At 33.4% G+C, this 22427-nt stretch overlaps 1 protein-coding gene across 1 annotated transcript in view; it reads right to left on the minus strand.

Moving 5' to 3' along the window:
- The window catches only part of GRIK2 (glutamate ionotropic receptor kainate type subunit 2), a 677480-nt gene that overhangs the window by 288830 nt on the left and 366223 nt on the right, over positions 1-22427 (minus strand). The window lies entirely within an intron of this gene.

The raw sequence follows: 22427 nt of genomic DNA on the forward strand, positions 1-22427 counted from the left end.
ATCTAGCTTTTCTTTATATTTGGGTAGAAAACATTTTCTCCAGCATTGCCGTTTTCTAACTTAACTTACTACATTAGCTCCATTAGAACAATCCATGCACCAGTATTTCTTTCCTGAAATGATAACCAAGTTAGATGTTATCCTGATATCCTTGTCGAAGTTGGAAATATGTGAAGACATTCTTCAATTCCCTTTCATCTCTTTCTGACTCCATTACATTTACCTTCTCCTAACTCACACCTGCATGTACACACAATGAATGTAATTGCTAACATTGTCAATGGTTACATAACTCACATCACATACAGAAGTAAATAAGTAAGCAGTTCTGTTGTTTGGGAGGAAGAAAAGCGATTTTAAAAGTGATTCTCTCAAAAGAGCTTTCTTTAACTTAATTTTTCAAAAAGTTGTGTCTCAGAAATGATGCTACAGTTTTGAACATCAATACATTTATTAATCTCTTTTCAGGAAACTAAGTGTAATTCCTATGCTATTGTCTTTCCCCAAAATTTTCATATGAATAAAGTTCATTTGGCTTTTTAAGTGAAATGAATGTGAATTCTACTATGCTACACCTGCTCAAATTGCCAACTACTTAAGAGGTTGATGGTAAAAAATAAAATGTTTATAAGTCACAACAAACCAGAGGCTCAGAGGCTCAACAACTGTCAAGACTCAACAACTGCTGTGTTAAAGGGTCCCTCACATTGTTTGACAGATCCATGCCAGGTTCACTACCTACAGAAGAGGGTCACAGTGAGAGGGTACCAACGAAATTTGAGCCATCTGTTTAGCATGCTTTAGAATAAAAACAGGTGTTTTTTCTTGTCATTCACACAAACAGTGAGCTGCAAAATGAATTTCAAAATGAATAGTAATCCTTTAGATTATAGTGTTTGCCATGATACAAAATAAAAGGAGTACATACAGTAGTTTTCATGGAAATGGATCCTAAGGAGTTTTATCACATCAAATAAGATGGCTAAAGAGAACAATGGGAATGACAGAACATAATAATAATATTTTATACTTCTTGAGTCTTTAAGGCATATAATTCAGATTCATAACATTTATTTTATAAATATCCACTGACTCAGTTCATATATCCTGGCTGCATAGTGAAAATTAGAGTCATGGAGCTAATAAAGGCATATACCAATAACTTGAGGATTAGACTAATAGTTGTTGTTAGCCTGAATTAGCATTCAAATAATGTATATTATAACCACACAGGTAGTCACAAAAATAGTTATCAACATATGAAAGATACATTTTGATTTCAAAATTAATTTTTGATTTTAAAAATGTATCACTGTTAACAAGTTATGGAAAAATGAATTCTTTTAGATATAATTGAAAAGTTTCACAATATCACCACAAAGGAATTTTAAAACTATCCATGTTCATTTGGACATAATGTTCTTTCTGAAAATTTCCCTAGGAAAGTCGGAGATAGGAATCTATTGTATTTACATTAGTTGTTTTTAAAAGTCTCACAAAAAAAATCTTAAAAATTGAAATCATGAAGAACTTTTTTGGATCATGATGCAATAAAACCAGAAATGAATAACCACAAACCATACAAATACATGGAAACAAAACAGCTTACTCCTAACAGATCAAGGAAAAAATGAAGAGGGAAAATAAAATTTCTTGAAAAAAAGAGACAAAAGATATTAAAAATTATAGGATATAGTAAAAGCAGTGAGAAGAGGTTTATATATATTTTGAATAGCTAATCACCATTGACAAACTCTTAGACTAAAAAAGACTCAAATCAGAGTTAAAAAAGAATTCATTCCTCTGACACAAAAGAAACACAAAGATTGTTAGAGATTATTAGGGACAACTATATGCTAACAAATTTGATAACTTGAAAGAAGACATTCATTTTAATAATATTGAATTACGAAGAAATAGAGGCTGAAAAGATCAGTAATGAATAAGAATATTGAATCAGTAATAAAACATTTCCCATCAAAGAAAAGTGCAGAACCAGATGGTTTCACTGCTGAAATCTACCAAACATTTAAACAAGAAGAGAAAATTCTTCCAAACTTATTCAAGGAGCCAGCATTACCCTCATACTAAAACTAGATAAAGACACAACAACAAAAAGAAAGTAGCAGGTCAATATCCTTGATGAACATGGATTCAAAAGTCCTTCACAAAATTCTAGCTTATGATCATCTTAATAGATGCAGAAAGAGTGATAAAATTCAACACCCTTTGATGATAAGAGCACTGAACAATTTAGGATTAGGAACATACTTAAAAATAATAAACAATATTTATAACAAGTCAACAGCTCACATGATACTGAATTTGGAATAGCTTAAAGCTTTGTATTTAAGAGATGCAAAAAGGTATGGATATCCACCTTCATGCAGTTTTATTCAAAATAGTGCTGGAAGTCCTAGCTGGAAGAATTAAGTAAGAGGGAAATAGAGGGAATAGAGGGAATCCAAATAAAAAAGGAAGAAGTCAAATTGTCATTGCTTGTAGATGACATAATCTTATATGTAAAAAGCACAAAGACACCATTAAAAATTTAAATTAATGAACAAATTAAGCAAAGTTGCAGGATGTATAAAAATCAACATACAAATTGCATTACTATGTAGCATTTCTGAATTAGCTTAAACAAATCAAGAAAGCAATCCAATTTTTAATATCTACCAAAAAATTAAATAACTACCAATAAATTTAACCTAAGAGGTGAAACATCTTTACAATATAACTATTAAACATTGTTGGAATAAATTGAAGAGGACACAAAGAAATGGAAAGATATACTGCATTCATGGATCGGAAGAATTATTTTGCTAAAATGTACATACAACATAAAACAATCTGAGATTTCAGGTAACCCCTATCAATATAACAATGACTTTTTTCACAGAACTAGACAATTCTAAAATTTGTATGAAACCACAAAAAAAAAAAAAAAAAACTGGTTGAACAAAATAACCTGTAGCTAAAAAAACAAAGCATGAGGCATTATAGTACCTGAACTTCAAACATACCGAAAAGGTATTTTAATCCATATAGTGTGGTATTGGCTTAAAAAATGGGCATAAAAACAAATGGAAGAGAGTAAAGTACTTAGGAGTAATCTGTGCATGTACAATCAACTGATTTTGGACAAAGTGCGAAGAAAATGCAATGAAGAAACAGTCTTTTCAATAAATGGTTCTGGAAAAATTGGATATCCCCATGCAGAATGAAACTAGATTCCCATCATCAGTAATATAAATCAACTCAAATTATATAAAGGTCTTCAATAATATGAAAATACTGGAATAAAAAAACATAGTGCAAATGCTTCAGGACATTTTAGTGGGCAAAAATTTTGGATACAACCCCAAAATCACAGGAAATAAAAGCAAATAGACAAATGGAATTACAAAAACCTGAAGCTTCTGCAAAACAAAGAAAACATCCATGACCTACAGAATGGTAGAAAATATTTGTAATGTATAAATTTGACAAGGGGTTAATATGCAGAATACTTAAGGAATACCAAAAACTCAATAGTCAAAAACTAATTAAAAATTAATTAAAAAATTGACACTAGACATAAATAAACATTTCTAAAAAGACATACAAACGGCCAACAGGTACATAAAAAATGCTCAACTTCATTAATCATCAGGTAAATGCATATCAAACCACAATGAGATATCATGATGAGAACTTGAGAGAATTACTTTAACCTTCCTAAGCTTCAGCTTCCTCCTCTCTAAAATGATAAGAATTTAAAAATATATGGTCCAGTAAGAATGCTAGCAAAAAGACTAATGTGCTGGTGAGGATGTGGAGAAAAGGGAACCCTGTTCAAGGAGATGTAAGTTAGTGCAGCAAGCACAGAAAACATCAGGAAATTCTTTTAAAAATTAAGAATAGAACCATCACATGATTCAGCAGTCCCACCAATAGGTATATACACAAAGGAAACAAAGTAGGTTATTTAGAAAGTCATTAACATTAATCAGAAACAATTTCATTCATGGGGCAGATTTCTGAGCCATGTAATGGGCTCAGGAAACTACATAAGTTCAGGGAACTGCATTTAATAAAATTTAGAAACAGAAAATGCAAATAAGTATACATACGTGTACCCACACGTGTGTCTATGTATATGTGTATATCTACCAGAGTCAGACCATCTTATGATAACTGGCAGTATTATTCCTGAAAATATTTAACTTTCTTTTAAGTGACAGCATGTAGATAGTATACCTTTGAAGATGTACCTTTGCATTCCAAAGATTATTAAATTAAAATATTATTTGTTTCATGGGAAATCTAGTTGGAACACAATTTAAATTTCAAGTATGGTTAGGAAAGTTCCATTCATAGACCTGCATTCCCAATCAGTGTCTCTGAGGAACAGCCACACTCTTCAGAAATTCTTGGTGCCACTGACTGTGTCTAATTATAAGTAAAATCTCATCACTATAAATATAAAAAAGGAGTGACCTATGGATGATTATATAAAATCTAGAAATGGAGTTAAATACAGGCCAGAGAAAAATATTTTTTAAATAAAATAAAATATGAAATAGAGAAAACTAAGGCCACAAATACATATTAGATTGCAAGAAGAAATTATAGCAGATTGTAACTCAAAGAAATCCTGACCCAGGCAGGATACAAATATTAGTTCAGAAGTACAAAATTAATTTAAAATGTAACAATTTTAATCTTTATTTCATGAATGTCAGAGGAAGCCTAATTCTTAACGCCTCACAATACTATGCTTTTCAAAGCCCGTCTTCTACACTCTACTTTTCTTTTATCCAGTTGCCGCTCAGAGATTTTCAAAAGGCAAAGGCTCTGGAGTGTCTTTCAAGCTTGAGCTTAAAATCCAGAGATTTTACTCTTACTCCCAAATCTAGAGATTTATCTACTTTTGATAAGTCTTCACTCTCTCACACTGACTCCATAATCCTTTGCCTTGACTTTTTTCCTGACAAACACAGGAGGAAAAAAAGGGAGGGTGAAACAGAGAAAGAGAAATGTGAGGAGAACCAGGTTAAAGCATCTTGTCATTATTTTCTTAACATTATTATTGCTGTTAAGTTACACTGAATGCTTTATGCTGCACAACTGTGACCACAAGCATTATATCATTTTTCTCACAAGGACCATATAGTTTTAAATTCTTATCATTTTGGAGAGGAGGAAACTGAAGCTTAAGGAAGGTTAAGGTAATTCTCTCAAGTTTTCATCATGAAAATATTGGCAGCAAGAAGACTCAGGCAAAGCCTTCTCTTAGAATCTCTCTGAGGATCATAGCCCACTGCCTCCCAACAAATCTATGAAGATGGCAAAGGAGGAGAAGCTGAGGAGGGAAGGGCTTATGTCTGGGGAGTGCTCTGATGAGAACCAAACAATTATGACTCCCACCAGGGTGTGTCTCTGAGCTGGGATTGAAAATTAAAGTTAAATTGGTTCCCAAATCAATTTTTTTTAAAATTTTTCTTTACATATCACAGCTATTCTAAAGAGGACTTCAGGGTTAAAAAGAAAAAAATGCGATTTAATGAATTGCATTAAAATTGAATATGTGAACAATATGGTTATTGAAACCCATATCAGGTGGACATATGATCTGTAGTTATTTGCATCCTAAACTGCAAAGATAAAACCTAAGTTTGGGGATGAAGACAAGAAAATCCACCCCATTTTCTTTCTCTTTCAAGTATAATTACTCATACATACATTTGAATTATAATTACATATCTATGATAGATAGATAGAAAGAAAGAAAGGTAGATATGCATTTACTTGAAAGCTAGAATAGTTGTTCACCCTGTGTGTATACCCCAGAAGTACAAATCAGGTAGGTAGAGACAGAGCTAAAAAGAATAGAACTTAGTGTAGACCTCCATGCTGCATTGCTAGTTCAAGTGTCCATCAGTTGGAAAGTGAGCCATTCCAATAGCCTACCTCAGAATAGACTGGAGTTGGAGCTTAATTTCCTTTCCAAAATAAATTACTTAGTGGACAAAGAATGTCTGTCGGCGAAAAAGTTGTTTTGAAAATCTTTAAAATTGTGCAATAGGATCTTACACGTTTCAGTAGAACTAATTGTGCTCTAAGTGGGTTGCTTGAAAAGATCATGAAAACGCCTGCAAATATGTTTAAATATGGGCTAATCTTCTCACTAACTTATTGCTGAATTTATCTTATGCTTAATCTAATTATTTTCAGGAATGGAATGTGTAACAGATGCAGGTGTGTAAGGGACAAATGTTAAATTCTATGGCTAAGCAATTGCAACAGAAATTGGTTTATTCACCCAGTGACATTTCATCTATGTCAAGTAGCTTTTATTTGCATAAAGCATGAAGAAAATATAATCAATCAATTCTGACCTACATACAAACATAGAAGAGAACATCGGTACATAAAATTTCTCAAAGATGCTAAAGATTCCTCCCGGTGAAAATCAATCAAAACATATTTTTCTTTCCCAGGGGAAGGCATTCTTTCAGAATGTTTTGTCCCTTAGGAAACACTACTTTTGGGTACCCCAATTGAATTTTGACTAGGAGAACTTAGAACACAGCATTTTCAAAAGGATTTTCACTGCTGTGCCAATCAAGGTTATATTTGTGTTAATATGTCATTCTTTGTTTAAGGCTTCTTACATATCACAGGTCCTGTTCTGTTCTACAAACTCACCCAATATTGTATGTAATAATGTACCTTTAAAACAATAACTCTTAATAGCTATTGTGATATGTATTGACATCATGATTATAGTGACAGTTTCATATAAGTATATTGCATGTCTGTACATCCAAACTTACCAAACTGTAATTTTAATATGGCAATTTAAAGAATATACTTTGTACTTCAGTACAGCTATAAAAATCAAAGAGATATTGTGCATTTTTCTTGGAAAATGATTAATAATTTTAATTTTATTCTAGATGCATCTAAAATCCTTCCCATTTAATCATTACTGATCTACATCTTCTTTCTTACACATTCCAATTTTAATAAAACTATTTTTCTTACATTTGTGCTTTCCATTGTAGACCACAAGCATTTTTTTTTTTATGGTAACAATGTATAGTTTGTAATACCCATGTGATATTCCATGTATTGCCTTACCAATAATAAGTGTATAAAAGCATTTTTTAAAATAAATACATGAATTTAACAAAAGAGTTCATTTAAAGAGTGAAAAAATAGATATCAGAGAGCTCTGAATAACAATCATGCTTTGCTATCTACCTAGAATGTATTACCTCCCAGAGGTACATTGAACCAAATCTGCCAGCAGCTCTAACCTGGGAGGAATGTGAGTGCAGCCTCTGTCCCATTTCTAAATGAATTTATAGTAACAGTTCTGTGAACACATTTATCTTCCCATTAAATAAGTGCAGGCAGGTCTCCTTTGAGATCTGAATGCTAGCTGGCAGGTGGCAGATCCATTCTGGAACTCCTACGTCTCAGATTTTGCTCACTTCTAAATTCCCATCTGATATACAGTGTATGGCACAAAGAGGTGCATGGTCTAATAAATGGGGGAAAAGCTTATGAATTCTGACTCTTTCATTGACTTGATTTCCTAAATAAAACAAATAATATATATTTCTTTAAAAATTCGTTTTGCCTTGCTTTCCTCACTTTATAATTGGAAATATAAATCATGATCTGCTATAGCTCTTTCTTGTTGGAAACACCACTTTCAAAAACCAGGTAGTTTCAGAAGAAAAACAACTGCAAATGTTAATTCTTCAATTAGAAGATGCAGACATTAAGACTGATGGGCAAAGGGGTAGATACAGACCTGGAGAGCTCCCTTGCACAGTCAGCACAAGCCCAAAGGAGAGAGAGGACCATACATTTCTCTGAGCAAGAAAGAGGAGGTCACACCTGGAAGGCAAGCTGGCATTCATTCATTCAGCTGGCACACTGCTCTTAGAACTGTGCCCACACAAAACAAGAGCATGGTAGCTGCTAACTGAAGTGAGGGACTGATGAAGAAATGCCCTCAGAACCAATGGGGAGACAATTGTCAGAGACAATTCTCACAGTTACACTGCAGCTGCCATTACGCATTCACTGTTGCCAGCTCTTTGTACAACTCTGAAACACAGTGCTTTACCAGCAGCTGCGTGGACTGCACAGACTGCATGAGATAATACATTAAAGCAGTTTGCACAATTCCTGGCCCATGGTCCATAGGCAGGTGTTCGACGATGATGGTGATGATCACCAGAAGACTGGTAATCTCTTCAAGATGGATATGATCCAAAACAAAGAACTGGTTTAGAAAGTATAATGCTTCAACCCTTCTGCACCCACTGTTAGCCTAAATGACTGAACAGGCCTCATGCTGCTCAAGAAAACAGATCACGTTTTAGAAAGAGAAGGAGCACGAGGAAATTACCATAAAACACCTTGATCCCTATAAAATGTGATTTGTATACGATGCCAAAATTCAGTTGAAGTCAGAGCAAAAAAAGTTGGAATACACATGGGTTACTGACTATTTATAATTTAAGAATAAATAGTAAAATATCATAGTGTCTTTTATTTACTATTAAACAAACAGCTGCCATTGGACAGATACTTTCATACCAGCAATGTGAACTTGGACAAGTGTCAATCATTTTTTATTTTTTTTACACTCTAGTTTCTTCATGTTTATAAATGAAGGGATTAAACCAGGTTGATTGTGAGATGTCCTGTAATTTACATTCACAGTCCGAAGAAATTCACATTTTATTCTGATTTTATATTACCCTTTATAATTCATTACCATTACCGAACTTCTCACAATCATTCTTAATGCTTTGTGTGCTTATCTAATGTTTTGTATCAGCATTTAAGCAAATGAGGGAAATCAAAGGTCACTTTTCTTCTGTTATTGTCAGTGTTCATACTCTACCTGATTTCTTCCAGGACTAATAAAACCTGCTGATATTTGTATTATAGACTGTTCTTTGGTGTGAATTCATTATTGTTAAACTTCTCACTCATTAAAACCCTCCCTGGCCTCCCCTCATTGAAAAGGAAAACTAAAATCCTTTCTTCCCTACCCAAAGTAATTCCCTAATACCCAGTATTTTACCTTCTTTTGCTTCTTCTCTCATAGCAAGAAGTTGAATCTGCCTATGTTTCATGGTGTTGAACTAACCAGAGTGATTCCTGTTTTGCAGATTAGTTGACTTAAAGGAGATTCCAGAAATTGCATGATAAAATATCTTAAAAAACAATATGGATTTTTGTCTCTACCTGCATGAAATTGGTATATGTGAGGTCTAAAATGGATAAGAACTTAAAAAAATTTAAAGAAAAGGGGTGGGAGGGTAAAAATAGAATAGTTTTCGTCTCACAGTCAAATGAATGAGGAAGACAATTCAAAACGAGCCATGTGCTGAACATCCAGTGAAGGAGACAGCACTGGATGATAGTGGTTGCTGGGATTCTAATAAGAAATGACCTGAACCAGTATTAATTCCGTGAGTAGCTAACAGATCCATTTATTTGGTGCTACTGTGAATTAGTGAATTTTGGAATTTTCACCTCCCTATTGTGTGAGAGGATGCAAAATAGGATATTAGGAAATGGTTTTGGGTATGGAAGAAAGGATTTTAGTTTTCCTTTTCAGAGCATCAAGAATCCAAGAGGGTTTTAATGTGTGTGAGAAGTTTAACAGTGATCAAGTCACTTCAAAGAAGCGTTTATAATACAAATATCTATGTCTCTCTAAACTAATGTTTTTGGCTACCAAAACCCAATTTTATGTTTTGGTAAAAGCTACCACCACCCCTCCCAAAAAATTGGCTGCAAATTAGCTTATTTGGAACAATCAGTACAGTATGGCCTAAAATGTGAATAATGCTAATTATAACAATAAGAGCTGTCATTGACCCTCTGTGTTTGCTGTATACAATTTTAGGCTTTCAATCCTTTAAAAACTCTTGCTGAATGTCTTAAACTTTATCATTATCAACAAGATAATTTTGCAAATAGCATTATTTCCCTGTAAATGCTTAGAGCTTTGTGAGGAATGAAATCAGCACACAGGGTTTTAAAGTTACAATTTTAGGAGATAATTATTTTGCTTTTCAAGAATTATAGATATTTACCATGAATATTGTCTTTATCATTTTTTTCTGACTTGTCATTTTTCTGACTGTCATTTTTTTCTGACTTGTATCTTTAAAATGCACAACTTCACAAGCAGAAAATCCTATATTTTTATTGTGATACTTTTCAAACACCTTTAAAGATTTTGATACCAATTTCAAAAATGTTTAGATGTTTTCTACTATTATATAGAGAAACTCTTCACTTTTTAGATATACATGATTGAGGGACAACTATAAAACAGGTTAGAAAATGCCAACAGTTTTTTCAATTAGAAGTTCCATTTAACTAATGTAATTATTTTACATAATTAAATTTCTTCTACTAAGATCAGTCCATGGAGATATTTCTTTCTCTTTTAAAATATTCCAGGAAGCTCTTATAACTTACATGAACCATGCTGTATTGATGGGATTATTAATGAACTCTCCAGCAACAATGTACTCACCTTAATAATTCAGATCCTGTTAAATCTTGTCTGCTTTTTACTACATTTGGAATTGCTATTGATCTAGAGAAGAATCAATATTGAGAGGAAGTATTCCTTACACTATCAGCTGGTCTCCAATATATCCAATTATCTTGATATTTGCAGTTTGAATTAGTTTCTTGCATTTAAAAATGTATATTCATCAATAAATATTGTTTATATTTCCTTTTCTCAATATGATGAATTAAAATTGATTTTTATGATGTTAACAGATGGTGGTTCTAATTTGAGATCCAGGAGTATTCAACCAAACATAATGTAGAAATTATGTTTGTATGAATTCAAATATTCATGTAAATGCTAACCTTAAATATCTATAAAAATTAATAACCTAAAATGAAATAATACCAAAGACCTATTTTAAGCATAATTGGAAGAAAAATGCAAAGATTTAGATACTTATGAAAATAATAAAAGCACATATGCAAACAAGTCACACTAATACATGTCCTTTTTGACATCTTGTTCTTATTGTATCTTAGCCTTTTATATTGTGCCTATTAGCCTATAAAACCTATAAAGGAAATTTCTCACAAAAATGTGAAAAAGTAAATTTTTCATAGAAAGCTATAGGATGTGGAATTTAATCATTTTAACTTAGTGGTTGTGAGAAGACAAGCTATCTTTTTTACCATCATATTCCTCACCTTTCGAATAAAAATAATAATCATCCTCATAAGGATCCTTGTTGTAAGGATAAAGTTAGAAAATTTTATGTAAATATAAACCATAAGCTTTAAAAATAGGTTATAAAAAAGTTAAAATTCTTAACATAACACCACACAAGGTAAAAGGAGTGCCTAATTTCATAGGGAGAATAATATCTACCTACTGATATTGGAAAGTAGTCATCATTTGAAAGATTTTTCTGTTATCATCAGTATCTCCAAAAAAATAAAAGGAGTAGGAACAAGCTAAGAAAACAAAAAAAGTCAGAAAGAATGGTGGAGATAGACTTCTCACTTTTTTTTTTTTTAATTTAACTTTTAAAATTTTCTGCAATTACTAAATCCTTTCAGACAATTAGAATAGACTTGACATTTATGGCATAGATATTAAAGGATTTTCTTAAATTGAGTCTTCATGTATCCTCCCATTTTAGTGGAAGACTAAAATAGTAGAACATGGAACTAAGAAGTTAAGGAACATGATTCTGTTAAGTCAGGCAACAGCTAAGGTGGAATCCATTGTTTTGCCTTCCCAGCATCTCTTCTGATTGCAGCAGAACCCTCTTGCCTTCCCATCCACTCCTTGTCCTCATCTCCTAGTTCCAGAAGCAGGTTTGGTCGAAGCCATTGCTTCAGGCATGACAACAAACTTGGATCACAAGTTAAGCCCAGGTCTTTTGTGGGAACCATTGGGAAAGAGACTCTTCCCTTCTTCTGAGGGTCTATACTGCTGGATTGTAAACCTTGATCCCACCTCTGTCTTACAAGGAAAACAGAAGGTAGAGATGAAACCGTAGGTAAGAGGAGAGGAACCTATTGATGAGGACTTTCGTTTTCCACCTGGATCCAACATTTGAAGACAAATTATCCTATTGTTTATACATTGGAAGATCAATATGCTTAATTTTGTTATTAACTTTCATGGAATTATAGACAACTAAGACTGAAAAGATTGAAATAATATAGTCTTAGACATCAGTTTCCTTAAGTAAAATGAGATTTTTACTTCTCCTATATCCTCAAAGACTTATTCTAATATTTACTAAACATTTAAGGAAATTAAGATGCTATATGTAAAGGTAGGCCATAAATAATTGTACGTATGAAAATACTAGAATATATAATAGTAATAGTAAATAAATTTACTAAATGTAAAATTATTATCTTCCAATTATTAAGATCCTTAATTCATTGTAGAAAAAAGTGTTTTAGATAATTACAAGATTTACCTATTGTTTTAATCAGCTTTCTCACTGCTATGACCAAAAGACCTGACTATAACAATTGTAGATGAGGGAAGTTTATGTGGGGGCTCATGGTTTCAGAGGTCTCATTCTGTACACAGCTGGCTCCATTCCTCAGAGCTCAAGGTGAGGTAGAACATCATGGTGGAAGAGTGAGGGGAGGGAAGTAGCTCATATGATGAATCAGGCAGCAGAGACAGAGAGACACCGCTAGCCAGACACAAAATATGCACCCCAAAGGCTTGGCTCAGAGAGCCACCTCTTCTAGCCATATCCTACCTGCCTTCAGCTATAATTCAGTTAATTCCATCAGGGGATTAATTCACTAATTGGGTTAAGACTCTCATAACCCAATCATTTCTTCTCTGAACCTTCTTGCATTATCTCTCACATAAGCTTTTTGGGGACACCTCACATTCAAACCATAACACAGCATTGTAAAAGCACAAACTGGAACAAATTTGAAAATGCACAAGAGGTCCCTTTTCATTCTGAGAAGACCCATCTCTCCCTTGAAAGAGTTCCCCTTTCCCTTTTCCCATCTCCTCTAATAAATGTATGCTTGTACTGTGAAAAAAAAAAAAAAGAAAAGAAAAGAAAAGTCACAGGAGCACATGATTCCTGCCAAAATATATGGATCAACATATTTTTTTAAATCCATGCTACCCTTATTATGAACTATGCAGGTTTAGGGACAATCAGAATGTGAACTGAAGCAAAAACTTTCATGATATAGTGCTGTGAACATTATTAAGAAAGAAATCATAGAGGACTCTAAAACCAAATGCAAACTAACACTCTACAGTGCCCTTTTAGCCAGTAGGTTAATAGACTGACATCAAAATCAGAAATGATCAGTAAAGCTGGGTCACATAACTCTTGACATTTATACTTTTGAATTTTACACTTGATGAAGCAAATTATAAATCACAAACCAGTAAATAAAATATTTTTATTGCAATGAATATTTTTCTTGCACTGAAACTTTATGCTATTCAGGAAATAAATTCAAAGTAAACAAAGAACGGGCGGTAAGGGTGATAACGTTTTGCTTGGGAGGGAAAAAAAAAAGAGTGATAAACTTCACTTGCTTGATTTGAGAACTGAACAGGTAGAGCCAAAGTAAGAAGAGAGGGGAGACATATAGGCAAAGACTCAAAGAAAAGTCAGAAAGAATAGCAAGTCCACAGACAATTTAGGAACAAGAAGTTGTTAGAAATATCTTAAAAGGCATAATGAAAATTCTTACCGGAAGAAAAATAAAGAAGTTTAAGAAACAATAGGCCATATAAGATAGACTATAGTATAAAAGATTATGTTAGTTGAAATAAAGAAATCTGATGACTGTATTTCAAGAAGAAATGCAAATACAATTTGTTCAGAACTTGTTTATCTTGAGCCTAGTTCATGACATAGATTTGTGAATCTCATGTCTAGAGTCCTATAAAGTATGCACCAACTCAAATTGCAACGGCAGAACCTGAGCATATCCAATGAACCATGATGAAAGTATGTAACTATTGAGTAATGTTTCCAGAGTTCATGGAATGAGACCATGTTTCTTCTTCTCTTTTGCATCCCTAATCCTGAAACCCTGCATTCCTTTCTACTGCAGTGTTAAATCCTTTGATGTCTTTACTCACCTCTTAAACATAGCCTACCCAATAAATGTTCACATTCTTTTTAATTTTGAAAGTAAATATCCGCAAATGTAGCTGTTATGCTATGTTAAATGCTGAGCAAAATTCAACACATCACACTTAAGCATTTGCACCTAATTTTATTCTCATAGAACTGATGTAAACACATTATAACATGCAAAAACAAAGAAATAAAGTTTACCTAATTAGCTGAATCACAGTTACTACCTATAATCAAAAATTAAAATAGAGAAGTTTACTATAAATAAAAAATGCTAGAGTAATAAACATTTCAGCTATAATGCTAGCCTACTTTTAGATCTGCTTTTTTTTTTTTACTTTTTTTTTATTGTAAACAAATGGGATACACGTTGTTTCTCTGTTTGTACATGGTGTAAAGGCATACCATTTGTGTAATCATAAATTTACATAGGGTAATGTTGTTTGATTCATTCTGTTATTTTTTCCCTTCCCCCCACCCCTCCCATCCCTCTTTTCCCTCTATACAGTCCTTCCTTCCTCCATTCTTGCCCCCCTCCCTAACCCTAACTCTAACCCTAACACTAACCCCTCCTTCCCCCCATTATGTGTCATCATCCACTTATTAGCCATATCATTCGACCTTTGGTTTTTTGAGATTGGCTTATCTCACATAGCATGATATTCTCCAATTTCATCCATTTGCCTGCAAATGCCATAATTTTATCATTCTTTATGGCTAAGTAATATTCCATTGTATATATATACCACAGTTTCTTCATCCATTCATCAATTGAAGGACATCTAGGTTGGTTCTGCAATCTGGCTATTGTGAATTGAGCAGCTATGAACATTGATGTGGCTGTATCTCTGTAGTATGCTGATTTTAAGTCCTTTGGGTATAGGCCAAGGAGTGGGATAGCTGGGTCAAATGGTGGTTCCATTCCAAGTTTTCTAAGGAATCTCCACACTGCTTTCCAGAGTGGCTGCACTAATTTGCAGCCCCACCAGCAATGTATGAGTGTACCTTTCTCCCCACATCCTCACCAACACCTGTTGTTGCTTGTATTCTTGATAATCGCCATTCTAATTGGGGTGAGATGGAATCTTAGGGTGGTTTTCATTTGCATTTCTCTTATTACTAGAGATGTTGAACATTTTTCCATGTTTGTTGATGGCTTGTAGATCTTCTTCTGTGAAGTGTCTATTCATTTCCTTAGCCCATTTGTCAATTGGATTATTTGCATTCTTGGTGTAGAGTTTTTTGAGTTCTTTATAGATTCTGGAGATTCGTGCTCTCTCTGAAGTATGATTGGCAAAGATTTTCTCCCACTCTGTAGGCTCTTTCTTCACATTGCTGATAGTTTCCTTTGCTGAGAGAAAGCTTTTTAGTTGGAATCTATCCCAGTTATTGATTCTTGCTTTTATTTCTTCTGCTAAGGGAGTCCTGTTGAGGAAGTCTGGTCCTAAGCCGACATGTTGAAGATCTGGACCTACTTTTTCTTCTATAATCTGCAGGGTGTCTGGTCTGACTCCAAGGTCCTTGATCCATTTTGAGTTTAGTTTCATGCATGGTGAGAGATATGGGTTTAGTTTCATTCTGTTGCATATGGATTTCCAAGTCTCCCAGCACCATTTGTTGAAGAGGCTCTTTTCTCCATTGCATATTTTTGGCACCTTTGTCTAGTATGAGAAAGTTGTATTTATTTGGGTTTCTGTCCATGTCCTGTATTCTGTACCACTGATCTACCTTTCTATTTTGGAACCAATACCATACCGTTTTTGTTACTATTGCTTTGTAGTAGAGTTGAAGATCTGGTATTGCGATACCCCCTGCTTCACTCTTTCTGCTAAGGATTGCTTTAGCTATTCTGGGTTTCTTATTCTTCTAGAAGAATTTCATAATTGCTTGCTCTATTTCTGTAAGGTATGTCATTGGGACTCACCTCATAGAAAAAGATACCCATTGCATATTTTTGGTCCCTTTGTCTAGTATGAGAAAATTGTATTTATTTGGGTTTCTGTCCGTGTCCTCTATTCTGTACCATTGATCTACCTTTCTATTTTGGTACCAATACCATGCCGTTTTTGCTTTAACTATGTTCCCTGGAATGTAATCTATTTTTTAATTAGAAAAAAAGTAAATATTTTACAGAGAAGTATTTTGATCTAACTATTAATCTCTATAACACCTAGCATGTGGCACTGTGGCAGGCACTTTACAGATAGTTGATTTCCTTTGACAATCCAACGATATAAAGACACACATTCTGCAAGAGTCAAGGTTCAAAACATCAAGTAAAGAGCATGCCAGTAGATTTGAATCTAGGCCTACTGAATTCCAAAGATTTTGTTTTTTCCTGCTAACCCATGATAGTTTAAATAATAGATATTGCTACAGTATATGGCTTTGTGTCTAAACTATATGAAATAAACATCTATTTTAGAGTCTAGTTCTACATGCTAAAATAGTGCAATGTGCCTTTTAAAACAAAGTTATTAAATCTAGCTTTTATTCTATGCTGTCTTTATGACATGAATTCAATTTCCTGGTACAGAGGTGAGACAAAATCAGTAATATTTCTAGGAGAGAGAAACCACAGTCCTCACCAGACATGGATGAATAATCATGTGCTAGTTAGTACTCTTGGTTGAGGGCTAGAAAATAATTGGTACTGTTAGACCGGAGAACAATATGGAAATAGGTGCCAGCACCAAATGGAACATTCTAATACTGCTTGGGGAACTTCATAGAAACAAAGGGACAAGTGCACATAGCTGTGTACACAAATATGAGCATTACAATGCAGCTTGTGGTTTTTAAAAATGCATTCTAAATGTTCCCAAGTAAGATTAAATAATTTATATAATTTATATAACTGAACCTTATAATGATAATGAAATTATTATCTGGAACTCTACTGACATAAAAATATGGTTATTAAAATTCACATATTCTTGTTATAAAATAATATATTCCTATTATATTATAGTAGAACAGAATGATATCCAATAAATATATCCATTACACCCATCATTCATTGCTCCTAACTTCCTCAAAGGTAATTATTCTCAACAGCATGAATCTATATAGATACATACACATATTACATTTATTTTTAATGCGTTAAGCATAAGTGGGATATCTATAATTTAATCACTTGAAATATATCCTTCCATGTTAGTTACCTCATTATTTTCAACAATGGAATTGTTTTCAATTATAAATACTCTTAAAATGCACATTATTTGTGTAATAAAATGTAGCCTATGGCCATATTAATTTAAATATATGTATATTCATGTAGCTTTATAAATACATGAGGGGAGAGAGAGAGAGTGATATAGTTTATAAAAAATCCAAAGAGTTGACAATGGTAATGGGATTGTAGAAACTTTTAACTTTCTTTCTTATATTCCTAAATTGTGTGAGAATGATACACTTTTAGCAATACTACTGAGGTGATTACTGGTAGACAGGAAATTTAAAAAAAAACAAAACAACTTTACACATGCTCGATATTCAGAACTAAAATAGCATTGTTCCTATACACTGCAGAATTAGTGAACTGTAAACAAATAAAATTTCTAACTAAAAGTAACAGTTGTTTCTTCTGTATTCTGATTGCAGCCACTGTTTTCCTGAATCATTTCCAAGTTCCTGGAATTTAAACTACAAAATTTTAGTCTTCTCATATATAAACAATCAGAAGTAAGAGTTAAAGCACCAAGATTGCCAGATTAGTTAAAAAGAGTCAACATATGCCACATCACTCTAAAGCCAACCCATGTGGACAGCTACAACCAACCAGCATGACATTTACTGTGTGAGGAGACTAAATAATTTTCTAAATACGGACATTAAATGGAATGAGAGATTAATCAAGTAGAATTTTAAAGTTTTCCACAAGCATCATCCTGTTAATTAACACGGTGTCTGTTCTCTGCAAATGAAGCCTCAAGCTATTAAATAAAATTACAGCATCACTCACTAAGAACAGGTATCATTTGGAAAAGCACTGATAAGCTCTCTTTCTGTCTTGAACAAAGTTGTTAGCATGAAGCTCATCTCTAGAGGACAAGACTCCCAGAAGACATTCATAAAAATATGCTGAAGTTACCTAAAATATACTTTAGCAATTACATGTCATGTCTAGATGTTTTTCAACAAATGTAATTGTGTTCTTTTTTGTTTGTTTGTCTTTTTTTTTTTTTTTTTTTTTTTTTTGTGGTACTGGGGATCAAACTCAGGGCCTTGCACTTGGGAGGCAAGCGCTCTACCAGCTGAGCTATCTCCCCAGCCCTGTAATTGTGTTCTGTATTTATTTATACTCAATTTTATTATAAAAAAACACTTTAGGTCAAACATAGCATGTATTCTCCCAAATGGATTCAATATAACTTAATGTGTTCATTTATGTCAAACATGACTTTGAGGTTTAAAATATTTAGGAACTGTTGAGAATATCTTTCTCATATGTCAATGTTTTTAAATTTTCAGCCACAAGATGTTTCTAAAATATTTAAAGTAATTATTTAGAAGCATATACTTAATAATATGGCTACCTCACATTTTTTTTAAGATTGGTCAGTTCAGAATCTTCTAAAGCAAGGGTCCAAACACATTGAACAGTTATAATCATAATTGGAGTAAGCACATAAACTATATCAGGAAAATATGATGCCAGGCTTTGTATACTATTTCTTAAAATAAATTCTTTGTATTAAAAATGTGTTAAATTGATGTTTGGTTCTTTATTCTAATCAGCATGTCATAAAAAATAAAGATAGCTTAAAATGTTTCAATCAAGAACAGTCTACATTTTTAAATTTAATTTTTTTATTTTTAAATGACAAAATTTTATGTTTATCATATACAACATGATATACTAAAGTATATATACATTGTGGAATAGTTAAATCTAGCTAACAAATGCATCACCTCACATAGTTATCATTTTTGTGGTAATAACACGACACACTCTTTGTATTTTTAAGAATGTGTTATGTCATTATTAACTATCGTCACCATACCATATCATAGATGTCTTGAATTTATTCCCCCCGTTGTGATGGCATGCCCTCTGACCAACATCTCTTTATTCTCCCCTTCCTCCTGATTATCCCGGTCTCTGATAATCACCATTCTAAGTTTATGTATGAAATCACCTTTTTTTTTTTTTTCAGGTTCCACAAGTGGGTGAAGTCAAGCAGTACTTTCTTCCCTGCCTACATTATTTTACTTAACATAATGTTCTCCAGTCTCATCCATGTTGTCACAAATGATAAGATTTCCCTCTATTTTATTGATTAATAGCATTTCAATGCATTATATATATATTACATATTATATAGTGTATATATATGCACACTACATTTTTATTCATTTGCCTACTATGGACATTTAGATTGATCACATATCTTAGCCTTTGTAGATGTTGCTGTAATAAGCATGGAGTACAGATGTCTCTTTGACTTACTAATTTCCACTGAATATATAACTAGTAATAGAATGGTGGTATCATGTGGTAAGGACTGTTTGCATTTAAGTGGGTCTAAACTCATATAACATTATTTGAAATTTAGGCTTTATTTGTGATGTGAAAAGAATGAAGATTCAACAAACTTCACTCATAACATTTATTTGAGAAACTAAGTTTCAGTCAACATATAGGAAATTCTAAATTTGCCATTTGCTATGTTTCTAATTTCTAAGTATGGGGTCATTTTAATCATTTGCACCCAGATTAACCCTACTAAAAGACAGGGCAAACTTTCAAGAACACAGGCTACAGGAATAATTTCTGCTTCATGGAAAATGAGAGCAATAAACTGATTTCATAAGACAAAACTTCTTAAAATAAAAAAGTGATTTGACTTGTTCATGTGATTTATCTGGGGAGCATATTAGTTCTATGTGCCTCTGGGTTAGGTCAGTTAACTTTACAACCAAAGTTAGCTTTAGTACCTTTTACCAAAGAAAATAATGCAGTCTCTGAACTGGAATGTTAATTTGAAGTAAGTGAATCATTCACTGTTTCTTGCGGAAAAACATGCCAACCTTGAAAAACCCTATATGATACGTGAAATTGCTATCAGCATTTGTATTTAGAGAGTAGTATATTAGCATACTAACAACAGCATTTGGATGCAGAAGGAAATCAGAGAAAAACAGAAATAGCACACATAAGGTTGAGTACTCAGCTGCACTGTGCTAGGCACTGTGCTAATGCAAGAAATATAAACAATCTCAAGATAGATACAGTGCCTCTCGTCATGGAGTTCAAGACCAGTAAAATGTAGCCATTCAAGATGCAGTAAAAGTAAAGCATTCTAAAACTGAAATAGGGGACAGGGTCCTATAACCTATAACACATCTAACAGAACCCTAACTTAATTTGAAAGACTCACAAAGTTTTCAGAAAAAAGTAATGTTAACACTAAGGAAGTCGAAGTTAGTGAAGTGGAGAGGGAGAACATAGGACAGCTCAAAAGTCAGAGACAGCAAGGGTGTTGAGGAATTGAGGGAAGTTCCCACAGAGAAGCCCTGGTAAAGATGGAGATCACAGGTATGATAATGGATGACTCCAAGGAACTAACAAAAAATAGAAAAATGAAGATTTCATCAACCATTCTCAGGAGTGTAGATTTTACCTGTAGCATAAAGAGAAACCGTTTAAGTGTTTTCAGGGAAGAGATATGATCACATCTACATTTAGGATTAATCTTTGGAGAAAATGAGCAAAGCACAAATCCAGAGGAAAGGAAACTTGAGGAGGCTCATTAAAATAATCCCAATGACTGATGACAGTAATTTAGATGTGATATTAAGAAGAGGGAGGAAAATGGATGAATTTAAGAAATACTTAGGAGTAGGCTTGATTATGGGGCGCTGCCAGAGGAAGTGTTGATAAACAGAAAGGAGGCTGCATTTGAGTCAATGGGAAGATGGTCATCATATTCAATGAGGGTAAATAAACAGATGCCATCAGAAACAGACTGTCACAATAATTCCTTATACCCTCAATTATTTTTCTTCAGAGAGCTTAATGTTTTCTGAACAGTGTGATTTTCTTTCCCCTCTCCTTTAAGACATAATCTCCATGTGCGGAGACTTGACTTCCTGCTGTATCCCCATCAGCAGACAAGTTTCAGGTGGGAAGATGATACGAAGTTGGAGCTGTTTCTAAATCTTGCAAGAAGAGGTGTCTGGAAGATGGGTTTCGTACATGAGATCAGGGCTCAGAAGACAGACGTGAGCCTATAATATGAATTTTGAAATCACAAACTTATGGAGGAGAATTGAAGCCACAGAACTAAAGAATACTCAGAAATAATTGCAAATTGAGAGAAGAAAGTCTTGTGAGTCACTGACATATAAGAACTGACAAGGAAAAAGAAACTTGAGAAGGAGATGGTGAATAGATAGGTGACAATGGTTCCAGGGAAGCCACACAGGGGTTAAAGCTTTGTGTCACTTTCTGAATGTGGGTTCATCTTCCTTAAAGGTAGATGTTTATATCTCTCTGCCAAATCAGAAAACAAAACAATAAGTTGTCTTTGCAAATGATTCTATTTAAATTTTGACAGCAAACAGAACATCTACATAATTTGCAAAGCCCAGTAAAAAACAAAATGTGTGGTTCCTTATTCAAATATAAATAACATCACACACCTATGAAACTAGACTTAGAAACAACCTTTATTGTTGAGTTTCAATCAGGTTCAGATGAGTTAGACAAGAAAATCTTATTTTCCATAAGAGACTTATACCTTTCTATGTGTTTAAATTTCTAAACCTTGAGTGATCAAAAGAAACAACATCCCCCTGCCACAGTTACATGGAGTTAAAGGCAGCAGGTAAATATGGGTCCCTCAAAAAGGGATAGACTTGAGAAGAAAATAGAATTTTGATTAGTTGAATGAACTGAATATGATTATAAGATGCTAACTTCCTCATGTAAAGAAAATTAAAGAAATTTATATCTTTTGAGGTATATAAGCATTTATAACACATTAAAAGAGCTAATAATTTATATTGTTTAATAAGAGACCATTAAACATTAGGGACTAAATATTACAATATCCCACTTCTAAAAGCCTCCGATTCAGTCTCATTTTCAGGATTGAGTGAATTAGGGCAATACATTGGCCCAGAGCTTTGGTGTCCTGGGAATTACCCAGTTGTTAAAAACAAATCCTGGGATTCCAGTGTTCTTACCACATTGTCACTGAATCAAAGCAGTAGGGACAGCCCCTTTGATTTTCTGCCAAGACCCTAGATCAG

The sequence above is a fragment of the Sciurus vulgaris genome (assembly GCF_902686455.1).
Source record: "Sciurus vulgaris genome assembly, chromosome: 7".
Classification (NCBI taxonomy): Eukaryota; Metazoa; Chordata; class Mammalia; order Rodentia; family Sciuridae; genus Sciurus; species Sciurus vulgaris.